General features: G+C 36.9%; 1 non-coding gene and 1 pseudogene across 1 annotated transcript; one reads left to right on the top strand and one right to left on the bottom strand.

The window, feature by feature from the left end:
• Positions 1-680: 680 nt before the first annotated feature.
• TRNAR-CCG (transfer RNA arginine (anticodon CCG)) lies at positions 681-752 on the top strand. Its single transcript has one exon. It is a non-coding gene; the product is annotated as a tRNA-Arg (tRNA).
• A 2,693-nt stretch (positions 753-3,445) lies between these two features.
• LOC145503535 (PITH domain-containing protein 1 pseudogene) lies at positions 3,446-4,223 on the bottom strand (annotated as a pseudogene).
• Between the last annotated feature and the right edge of the window lie 7,577 nt (positions 4,224-11,800).

Raw genomic sequence — 11,800 nt, 5'->3', positions numbered from 1 at the left:
TCTCATGATAAAACCTTAAGGGATAAGAAGTTACTTCTTATGGATAAACCAAGAAAGTGGTCCCTTGGGGTGGAATCTCCTCCTGGTGAAGATGCTGTGAAGATAGTAGAAATGACAAGAGGATTTTGAATATGACATAAACTTAGGTGATCAAGTAGCAGCAGGGTTTGACAGGATTGACTCCAATCTTAAAAGAAGTTCTACTGTGGGTAAATAACTATCAAACAGCATTAAATGTTCCAGAGAAATCATTTGTGAACGGAAGAGTCAATTAATGTGGCAAACTTTATTATTGTCTTATTTTAACAAACTGTCACAGCCACCCCAAACTTCAGCAACCACCACCCTGATCAGTCAGCAGCCATCAACATTGAAGCAAAACCCTCCCTCAGCAAAAAGATTACAATTCACTGAAGCCTCAGATAGAGGTTAGTATTTTTTAATAATGTTTTTTATTTCTCATGCACGTATTTTAGACATAATGCTGTTGCACACTTAAGATATTAGAGTATAATGTGAACATAACTTAATGTGTGGGGAAACAAACAAACAAAAAAACTTGTGTGATTCACATTATTGAGATATTTCCTTTATTTAAAGCAGTGGTTTGGAACCAAACTTGCAATTCTCTGAAGTATACCTGTATTTTATTTTTTGGTAAAAGCTTATCAAAGGTGACTTCCCTGGTGGCTCAGAGGTTAAAGCGTCTGCCTCCGATGCAGGAGACCTGGGTTCGATCCCTGGGTTGGGAAGATCCCCTGGAGAAGGAAATGGCAACCCACTCCAGTATTCTTGCCTGGAGAATCCCATGGACGGAGGAGCCTGGTAGGCTACAGTCCATGGGGTCACAAAGAGTCGGACATGACTGAGCGACTTCACTTCACTTATCAAAGGTAGTTTGAACAGTGTTTGCTTTGGTCTTTACTTTTAAAATTTTTATATAATCAAAAAACTTTTAAAATTGAAATATAATTGAAAAACCATTGTGGCATTTTCAGATATATAACATAATGATTCAACATATATTATACAATGGTCATGATGATTAGTAACCATCTGTCTCCATATAAAGTTATTAGAATAGTATTGATCATATTCCTTATGCTGTATATTACATCCCTGCAGCTTGTTAATTTCATAACTATCAATAGAACTTTGTACCTCTTAATTCCATTCACCTATTTCTCCCACCATCTCCACCCCCCTCCTCCGTGACAGCTACTTGTTTGTTCTTTGTATCTATGATTCAGTATTATTTTGTATGTTTGTCTGCTTTTTAGAGTTTACTTATAAATAAGATCATGTATTAGTCATCTTTTATTATATGACTTTTTTCATTTAACATAACCCGTCTAGACTCATCCATGTGTTCACAATGTCAAGATTTTATTATTTTTTATAGCTGTATAATATTCCACTTGATGAAAGTGAAAGAGGAGAGTGAAAAAGTTGGCTTAAAACTCAACATTCAGACAACTCAGATCATGGCATCCAGTCCCATCATTTCATGGCAAATAGATGGGAAACAGTGGCTGACTTTATTTTTTTTGGCTCCAAAATCACTGTAGATGGTGACTGCAGCCATGAAATTAAAAGACACTTACTTCTTGGAAGGAAAGTTATGACCAACCTAGACAGCATATTAAAAAGCAGAGACATTACTTTGTCAACAAAGGTCTGTCTAGTCAAGGCTATGGTTTTTCCAGTGGTCATGTATGGATGTGAGAGGTGGACTGAGAAGAAAGCTGAGCACCGAAGAATTGATGCTTTTGAACTGTGGTATTGGAGAAGACTCTTGAGAGTCCCTTGGACTGCAAGGAAATCCAACCAGTCCACCCTAAAGGAAATCAGTCCTGGGTGTTATTGGAAGGACTGATGTTGAAGCTGAAACTCCAATATTTTGGCCACCTGATGCGAAGAACTGACTCATTTGAAAAGACCCTGATGTTGGGAAAAATTGAGGGCAGGAAGAGAAGGGGATGACAGAGGATGAGATGGTTAGATGGCGTGAAATTGCTGGATTCTATGGTAATTCTATATATAATTTTTTGAGGGCCTTACATACCATTTTCCACAGTGGCTGAACAACTTATAATTTCCGTAACATTGCAGTTTTTCACATATTTGGCAATACTTGTTATTTGTTGCATTTTTGACAACAGCCATTCTGACAGGTGTGAGATGGTATCTCACTGTGGTCTTGATTTGCATCTCTTTGTAATTAGAAATCGTGTACATCTTTTTATGTGTCTGAAGGCCATGAATAAAAGTTAGAGATAATGGACATTTTTATTCTGTTGCTGATCTAGAGGAAATGCTTTGAGCTTTTTGCTTTATTTTTAATTTTTTTATCAAAGTACAATTGATTTACAATATTCATTTCGAGTATACAGTGCAGTGATTTGGTATTTTTAGTTTATACTCCATTAAACATTGTTACAAGATGATGGCAATAATTTCCTATGCTGTAAAATATATCTTTGTTTCATATCTACTTTACACATAGTAGTTGGTAGCATTTAATCTCACACCCTATCTTACCCCTCCCTTCTTTCCTCTCCCCACTGGTAACAACTAGTTTGTTTTCTGTACCTGTGAGTGTGTTTCTGTTTTGCTATACACATTCATTTGTTTTTAGGTTCTACATATAAGTGATATAATACGGTATTTGTCTTTGCCTGGCATTTCTTTTTTTTTTAAGTCTGGCAAAGATTTTTTAGGAAGCTTATTAGTCACAGTGAATAAAAAGCCATGAACAGAAGAACTGAGATCTCCAAATTCTGCCATTGGGCTTACAAAACTAGTTAGAAGCTGATAAACATTAAGGATGTCCCAAAGAGAAGCATATCAAAGTCCCAATCTTACCCCGACCAGGATACCCACAAACACAGAAACAATGCTCTCCTCAGACTGCTTACCTGGGCAATAGGAAAAAAAGGGTCTCTCAAGCTATTAAGCAACATCAGGAGATTCCTGCTCTTCAAGCTGTAACATGGGACACTGGTGCATGACAGACAACTCCAAGCTGGGCAACTTGACAAGAATGTTGAAAGATGACAGGGAGAAGGAGCAAGCAGGGACAAGTATTTCTAGCTGGAGACCCTCCTGATGGTTAATACAAACACAATGCTGAGGCTTCAGAAAGTTTACTGCAGCCCAGGAATAGTTTCCATTTTAAAAACAAATCACACAATAATCCTGTCACAAAGCAACAAGACACTTGGGATCCCATGGCCACATAAACTGGGAAGACAGGCATTATCCACAGCTGCCAGGTACCGACCAGCCCAAGACCCAGTTTCTGTAGGACCCTAGAGAACCACGATTGTCCCTTGGCACCCACACAACCCTTCCTGGGGGCGCGGTGTCTTCCATAGACCAGGTTTCTGCAGCAAGCCCCAAAGACAAAGCTTGGCAGAGGCTGTGGCAGCCAACTCTCTTTGGAGCCCCATCTCTCTTTGTCCTTCCCAACAGGATGTCATACTTCTTCACCAACACAACACCTCTGTGGGAGTCTTAGCCAGCCCTTAGGAAATAAAGTGTGTCTGTGGGGTAACCTGATGGACCTGTGGTCAGCTGGGTTGGCTGATGCTTCATAATTGCAGATGGTCGCCTCATGTCGGCAAAGCTCAGTCCATTCTCCTCTGAGGCCAATATAAAAGACCTTTGTGGTATCGGCTCCAAAGTTTTTTGAAATATGAATTGAGAGATGATAGACATTTGAAAAACGAGAAATTTTTGTAGCATACTCTAATTCCCCTGCAAGATCCCGTTTCAGACTAAAGGTCTGATCTGGCTCCCTGTCTGTATCATCAAAGGACATCTGTGGAATGTTCTTGTACAGTCTCATTTCAGAGGGGTGTGAGTCATCATCTTCTCCCATTATCATGATGCCTTTTAGCTTGACGTTGCCTGTAAATGGAATATGAAACAGAAGCTCTTCATCTGCACCACTTTCAACCAACTTGGAGCGGTCCGTCCGCTCCTCTCACGGCTTGAAGACGCCGCGGCCGCTGCCCTCGCGGCTCTCGTCGAGGCACTGCAGCCGCTCCAGGTCGATGCGCAGGTACAGGCCTTAGGCCAGGCCGCGCTGCTCGGGAGGCGCCTCCCGTTCGGCGGCGCCGCGGCAGCCGCCCCCGCCGTGGCTGTGGCCGTGCGACATGGCGACGCCACCGCCCGCGAGTCCCCTCTGCCCTGCCGCTGCCGCCGCCGCAGCTCCCCGCGACTTGGTCTTTTCGCTCTGGCCGCCAAGCGCGCCGCTGCCGCCGCGTCATAAAAGGCCTGCCTGACATTTCATTGAGCATATTATTTTCTATGTCCATCCTCATTGTTGTAGATAGCAGAATTTCATTATTTTTTATGGCTGAGTAATATATATATATATAGATAGAGAGAGATATATAGGCTTTTCTGATGTCTCAGTGATAAAGACTCCACCTGCCAATGCAGGTGATAACAGATTGATCCTTGTGTAAGGAAGATTCACTGGAGAAGGAAATGGCAACCCATTCCAGCATTCTTGCTGGAGAATGCCATGGATGAGAGAGCCAGGTGGACTACAGTCCATGGGGGTCACAAAAGAGTCAGACAAAAGTTAACGACTAAAACAACAAATATAAATATGTATAAATATATAGTAATATATATGTTTGTGTGTATATATACATATATCACTTTTTTATCCATTCCTTTATTAATGGACACTTGAGTTGCTTCCCTATCTTGCCTATTGTAAATAATGCTGCTTTGACCATTGGGGTGCATTGTAGCTGGTCAGTCGCTAAGTCATGTCCGACTCTTTGTGACCCCATGAACTGCAGCACACCATGCTTCCCTGTCCTTCACTATCTTCCTGAATTTGTTCAAACTCATGTCCATTGAGTCAATGATACCATCCAACCATCTCATCCTCTGGTGCCGCTTCTCCTCTTGCCCTCAGTCTTTCTCAGCATCAGGTTCTTTTCCAGGTTCTTTCCTGAGTCAGCTGTCTGCATCAGGTGACCAAAGTATTGGAGTTTCAACTTCAGCATCAGTCCTTCCAATATATATTCAGGGTTGATTTCCTTTAGGAATGACTGGTTTGATCCCCTTGCGGTCCAAGGGACTCTCAAGAGTCTTCTCCAGAGCCACCATCAGTTCCTCGGTGCTCACCCTTCATTATGGTCAACTCTCACATCCATACATGACTATTGGAAAAACCATAGCTTTGACTATATGGATCTCTGTTGGCAAAGTGATGTCTGTGGTTTTTAAAACACTGTCTAGGTTTGTCATAGCTTTTCTTCCAAGGACAAGTGTCTTTTAATTTTGTGGCTGCAGTCACTGTCCACAGTGATTTTGGAACCCAAGAAAATAAAATCTGTCACTCTTTCCATTTTTTTCCCCATTTATTTAGCATGAAGGGATGGGACCAGATGCCATGATCTTCATTTTTAGAATGTTGTGTTTTAAGCCAGCTTTTTCACTCTCCTCTTTTACCTTCATCAAGAGACTCTTTAGTTCCTTTCCACTTTCTGCCATTAGGGTGGTGCCATCTGTATATCTGAGGTTATTAATATTTCTCCCAGTAATCTTGATTCCAGTTTAAGCTTCCTCCAACCCGGCATGTCACAGGATGTACTCTGTATAGAAGTTAAAAAAGCAGGGTGACATATACAGCCTTGATGTACTCCTTTCCCAATTTTGAACCAGTCTGTTACTACATGTCTAGTTCTAACTGTTGCTTCTTGTCCTGCATACAGGTTTCTCGGGAGGCAGGTAAGGTAGTCTGGCATTCCCATCTCTTTAAGAATTTTCCACAGTTTGTTGTGATCCACACAGTCAAAGACTTTAGTGTAGTCAGGGAAGCAGAAGTAGATTTTTTTTGGAATTCTCTTGCTTTTCCTATGATCTAGTAGATGTTGGCAATTTGATCGCTTGTTCCTCTGCCTTTTCTAAATTCTTTTCTAAATCTAAATTGGGGTGCATGTATCTTTTCAAATTTGTGTTTGTATTTATTATTTTTTTACAGCTATATAGCCAAGAATGAAATTGCTGGGAAGTATGGTAGTTTTATTTTTAGTTTTTGAAAAGCCTCCATATTTTCTACAGTGGCTGCATCGATCTTCATTCCCACCAACAGTCCATAAGATTTCCCTTTTCTCTACATCCTCACCAACATTTGTTATTTGTAGATGATTTGATGATAGCCATTCTGATATGTGTGAGGTGATCTCATTCTTATTTTGATTTACATTTCTCTAATAAGAGAAGTCTGTACATCTACGATCTGTAGAAACATCTGTATATCTTATTTGGAAAAATGTTTAGTCAGGTCTTCTGCTAATTAAAAAAAATTTTTTTAATATTAAGTTGTATGAACTATTTATATATTTTGGATATTAACCCCTAGTTGGTCATGGTTCATATCATTTGCAAATATTTTCTCCCATTCTGTAATTTGTCTTTTCATTTTGTCAATGATTTCCTTTGCTGTGCAAAAGCATTTAAACTTAATTCGGTCCCATTTATTTATTTTTGATTTTCTTTCTTTTGCCTTAGAAGACAGTTAAAATCATTGCTATAATTTATGTCAGAGTATTCTGGCTATGTTTTCTTCTAGTATTTTTATGGTTTCAGGTCTTACATTTAGGTCTTTAATCTATTGGGGGCTCATTTTTTATATGGTATGAAGAACTTTTCTAATCTCATTGTTTTACATTTTTTTACAAAAATCTCCAGTTTTCCCAGTACAGCTTATTAAAGAGATATTTTTCCACTGTATATTCTTAACTTCTTTGTTATAGTTTAATTGGCCATAGGTGAATGGCTTTATTTCTGTGCTCTCTATTCTGTCCCATTGATCTATTTATATGTATCTGTGTTTGTGCCAGTACCATGCTGTTTTGATTACTGTAGCTTTGTAATATGGTCTGAAGTCTGAGAGCCTGCTACCTCCAGCTTTGCTCTTTTTTCTCAAGATTGCTTTAGCAATTCAAGGTCTTTTGTGTGTCCATATAGATTTTAGGATTATTTACTCTGGTTTTGTGAAAAATACCATAAGTATTTTGACAAGAATTAAATCTGTAGGTTGCTTTGGGTAGTATAAGTATTTTAATATTCTTCCAGTCCAAGACCTTGGGATGCTTTTTCATTTCTTTGTATTATGCAATTTCCTTTATCAAGGTTTTGTAGTTTTCAGAATATAACATCCTAGGTTAAGTTTATTAGTAAGCATTTTATTCTTTTTGATCAAATTTTAAATAGGACTTATTTTAACTTTCTGATAGTTCATGATTTGTATATATGAAAACAACAGATTTATGAAAGTTTTCATTATGAATGAGTGTTCAATTTTGTCAAATCTTTCCTTTGATCTATTGAGAAGACTGTATCATTTCATCCTTTATTTTGTTAATGTGATATTACCTGTGCCCATTTCATTTTTAAATAGATTTTTTGGAGGATATATTGAGTTATATGAGTCCATTATATATTTTGAATATTAACCCCATCAAATATATCTTCTCTCATTCTGTCGTTTGCCTTTTCTTTTTGCTGTTGGTTCCTTTCACTGTGGAGAGGCTTATAGTTTGATGTGATCCTCTTTGTTTAGTTTTGCTTTTTTTACCCTTTACTGAAGAGACAGATATCAAAAAATATTTCTAAAATTAATGTCAGAAAGTGTACTGCCTATGTGTTCTTAGAAGTTTTATAGTTTTAGGTATTATATTTAAGTCTTTAATTCATTTTGAGTTTATTTTTATATATAGTGTGAGAAAGTAGATAAGTCTGATTCTATAAAGCTGATTACTCTGGGTGCACTGGTAGACAGGGCTGGCTCTCTCACTAACTGGCTGTGTATTCTGGCCAAACGCTTGCTTTGTTCTTCACACTGGATAACCTACAATATGAAACAAACACCTTTTCTATATGCCTTAGTAAATTGTCATAAATTCTAAGTTTAGATTAGTTTCCAACATGTAGTCTGTGATTTCAGTGTTTTGCAATGTCTTGAAATTCCTTTAATGTAGAGTATTTTATTGGTATCACTTATGCTGTAATATACTTTTAGTTTGTGAAGTAATAGATGAGCAGTGACCACTCATGGGCAGAGTTTGAAAGAAGTAATATGATTGGTTATTGATCATGATACACTTCTGTTATATGTGCAGCTGCTTGTGTGCCAAAGAACTTGTAGTGATATTTGTACTTTATTTACTTATTCAGAGTTAATATATCATAATTAAAAATTGAACTGTGTTACTGGGTAATGGTGTTATTTAACTAAATTATGCTAACTAAAAGTCGTGGATATTGAAGCTGTGCAAAATAAGGACTGCCTCTGTGTGTGTATTAAATTTTTATATAGTTATGTAATAACCAAAATTGAGACTTGGATTATCTTTGTGAACAATTCAGTAGTGGATAGTTGCCTCACTTAAAATATGTACATCCACTCTGTATTAAGGTAAATGTGTGTTAATTTGAGTTAGTTTACTTAAAGTTCAAATAAGTTGTCTTCAGCATATTCTTAGAATATATAGTATTTGAGAGAATATAAAATTGAGGTTATCTTCTGTAAAGTAAAAGCTCAACTGAAGTTTAATCATGTAAACGATGTATTAAACACAGAATAGATATTTATTTTGCAATTAATTTAATTTATAGCCAGACTCACAGCAGTGCTTTTGCAGCCCATTTTAGCTTTAATTCTCCTGGAAATAGTCACAAAAAAATTGTGAATTCTTAGTTTTCATGAATCCATGAAAAGGTGAGTGGTGCTATTTTTTTAAAAAATATTGCTGAGTTCTAATTTTCAACTCCAATCTATTTTCTCTACTTACCTTACAAAAAGATGCATGTAAAATTACATATTTTATATTACTAACCAAATATGGAACTATAAATATAAATAATATAATAAGCAATTTCTACTAATTCAGAGTAAATTTTTTTTTTACTAGGTAGAATATCTTTCCAAAATATTCCCTCCTTTTGTTTCCCACTGTATTGAATGGGAAATGGAAGTCATATCAAATCCCCAAATTTGTAATTTGGTAAGAATAGCAAACAAGTTAATAAATATCCAAAAATCTTCATCTTGAATTGCAGCAATCTGTAAATTCCTCACAAACAAAAATTTCTTTTTTGGTGGACAGTTTTAAAGTAGCATGGATTTTCTTTTCTTTGTTTGCATAACACAGAACTCCATAAAACTTGAGGGTGATGAATGGATAAAGCAAGAAGACCCAGGTCAAAACAAGAAGCACATTTCTTACTGAGTGTTCATATAAACTTTCTATTATAGTTTAAATTCAATGTGTGAGTCTGTCTGGGGGACTTGTCTTCAAGGCAAGTTTATACCATTTTACCATGAGAAATTACACTTAATGGTACTCAAAAGCAGGGAGATGAAGTTCACCCAAAACAGTGAGAAGGTTCTCATTCCAAAATTTAGGATTTATGTATTTTCCCAACCTCTGACCTTCCAGTAAGTAGTGATCCACAATGAAATTGTCAGGTTGGTTTATTTCTCTCCCTAAGTTCTTGTCTCATTGTAACAAAGAATTGGGATGATGGGCTAAAGGGTTTAAAACAACAGACAAGTTACAGCTCAAGCAGGCAGAATGTTTATTAAACAAACATTCCTGAGACATGGGAGCAGGCTGACCCCAAGGAGTGGTATGATCCCTTTTGGCTTTGCATTTTATACTTCCTGTCTCCTACTTTTGGTTCTGCCCTGTGCAAAACACAGCTTGTATCTGCCACTGGTCAGGAAAGGGAATACAAATAGGCATACACTCAAGGCTGATTGATAGTTGCAAGTTACATAACAACAGGCTCTTTTGTGCATGTGTTTCCCATAATTCAGTCTATTATAATCAGATGTTTATATGTATAGAATATTTATGAACCCTTAATAGGCTCCTAGATGCCTACGGTCACTTGAGGAAGCTCCTGTGGTTCGTTTGTATCCACAGTGTGCCTAAGGTGCTTGTGCAGGAGTTGAAAACATCTTCTGTGGTTATTTTTGTAGCATATCTTTGAGGTTTTCATGTGTCTGGGATGGGTTTAGAGATCAGTTTGCATACATTCTGGCTAGGCCATCCCTCTGTTGATCATGCCTAACTTCCTACCTAACAAAATGTTTCAATTTAAAGATTCTACTTCTGTAATTAAAAAGCAACAAACATTAAGCACTACCTTTTAAAATTAAAATCACTTCTAACTTCACTGTGTATTAGGGTGCAAAATTCATTATGAAATTGGCTTTCAATTCTTTACAAGTAGTTAATCTCCTGGGACAGGGAGGCCTGGCATGCTGCATTGCATGGGGTCTCTAAGAGTTGGACATGACAGTGACTGAACAAAAACAGCAAGAGCATTCAAATTCTAGCCCTCAAAGTATAAGATTCTTTTTAAAAATAATAGCATGTATTTGCCAATTTCTGCCTATGAGAGATAGCCCCTTCCCCTCACTTAATTCTATTTAAAATGGAAAACATAGCAAAGACAAAATACAAACCCTTAATATTACTAAGATGTAATCCTTTCATTTAACTGTATTAAAAACCAAATAACAACTATTTCTACTTTTAATACATGCATTCTATTTCACAAAGAATCAGAGAGTGAGCAGTTACATGTTTTAATCGCAGCAATCCTTTACTTAAGGTAGGATATCAATTTGCCAGATGAAAAGTGTCCTTAATTAGTAGAGTCTCAGTTCTTGCAACATCTTTGCTTTTTATTCTGTTTCAAATGCTACAGACACATTTTAGCTCCTGTTCTTAACCTTTAGCTACTTTTAACCTTTAAAGTGATGCCTTGACTTCAGGCTGGCATTTGTGGTTTTTAAAATCTTCACTGTAAGTTCAAGTTTCCTTTTCTTCTCAAAGACACATCTGTGTTTCCAGAGTAACAAAGCTTAACAGTCTCTGAAGGAAGTGTCACTCAAAAATATCTAAGCCTTTTTGTGTATCAAACACTGAGTTGGATGAGGTAATAGAGTATATCATTAAGTGTATGAACTCTGCATCCAAAGTACATGGATATAAATTCCAAAGTCACCGTTTAGTATCTGTGAGACCATAGATGGTTATCGACCCTGTCAGTGCCCTAATGCTTTCATCTGTTAAATGTTGGTGATAAAAGTATATAGCACATGGAGTTTAAAAGAGGTGGTGTGAAATTTTTCCTCACACGTTGCACTCAATACATGCTAGTGATGGTGAGGATGATGATGGTGAAATTTTTTACATCTTTGTTTCAATTTAAATCTTTCTGAGAATCCATGCTTTTAGGTTTGTTTCATCACCTTTGACCAATCACTTATAAAACATACCCTTGATAATAAATATGGCTATCCCCAGAGTTCTAGACCTTTTCTATGAAAATGGCTATGATTGGAAGAAATTTAAGAAGTATTATTAATAGAAATCCTCTTCTAATTCTTTAAGAGAGTTAAGATTTCTGTGATGCACTATTATTTCTTTGTGACTTGAATGTGACAGTTCTGTTAAAAGTTTAAAGTATTTTCTGTGAGATGGAGTCTATTCCAAATTCCCTGTAAGAACATACATGGAACACTTTTTAAAAAATGAATAGTGGACTGATTGCAACAAAATATATTGTTTTCACTGAGAAATAGAGTTCACCATTTCACTCAATGATTCTTCTTTATTATGTAGAAGGGGTGTCATTTAGAACTCTAAAAGATAATGCTTTACATCATTTACCCCCAAAAAATCAGAAGAGAAAGACACAATCACATCAAGTAACAGTTGCACTTCTTTGCATAAACTATGCTATATCATAG

This window comes from Giraffa tippelskirchi, chromosome 4, assembly GCF_054371585.1.
Source record: "Giraffa tippelskirchi isolate mGirTip1 chromosome 4, T2T-mGirTip1v1.2.pri, whole genome shotgun sequence".
Lineage (NCBI taxonomy): Eukaryota > Metazoa > Chordata > Mammalia > Artiodactyla > Giraffidae > Giraffa > Giraffa tippelskirchi.
This window is presented reverse-complemented; position numbering and strand designations above follow the sequence as displayed.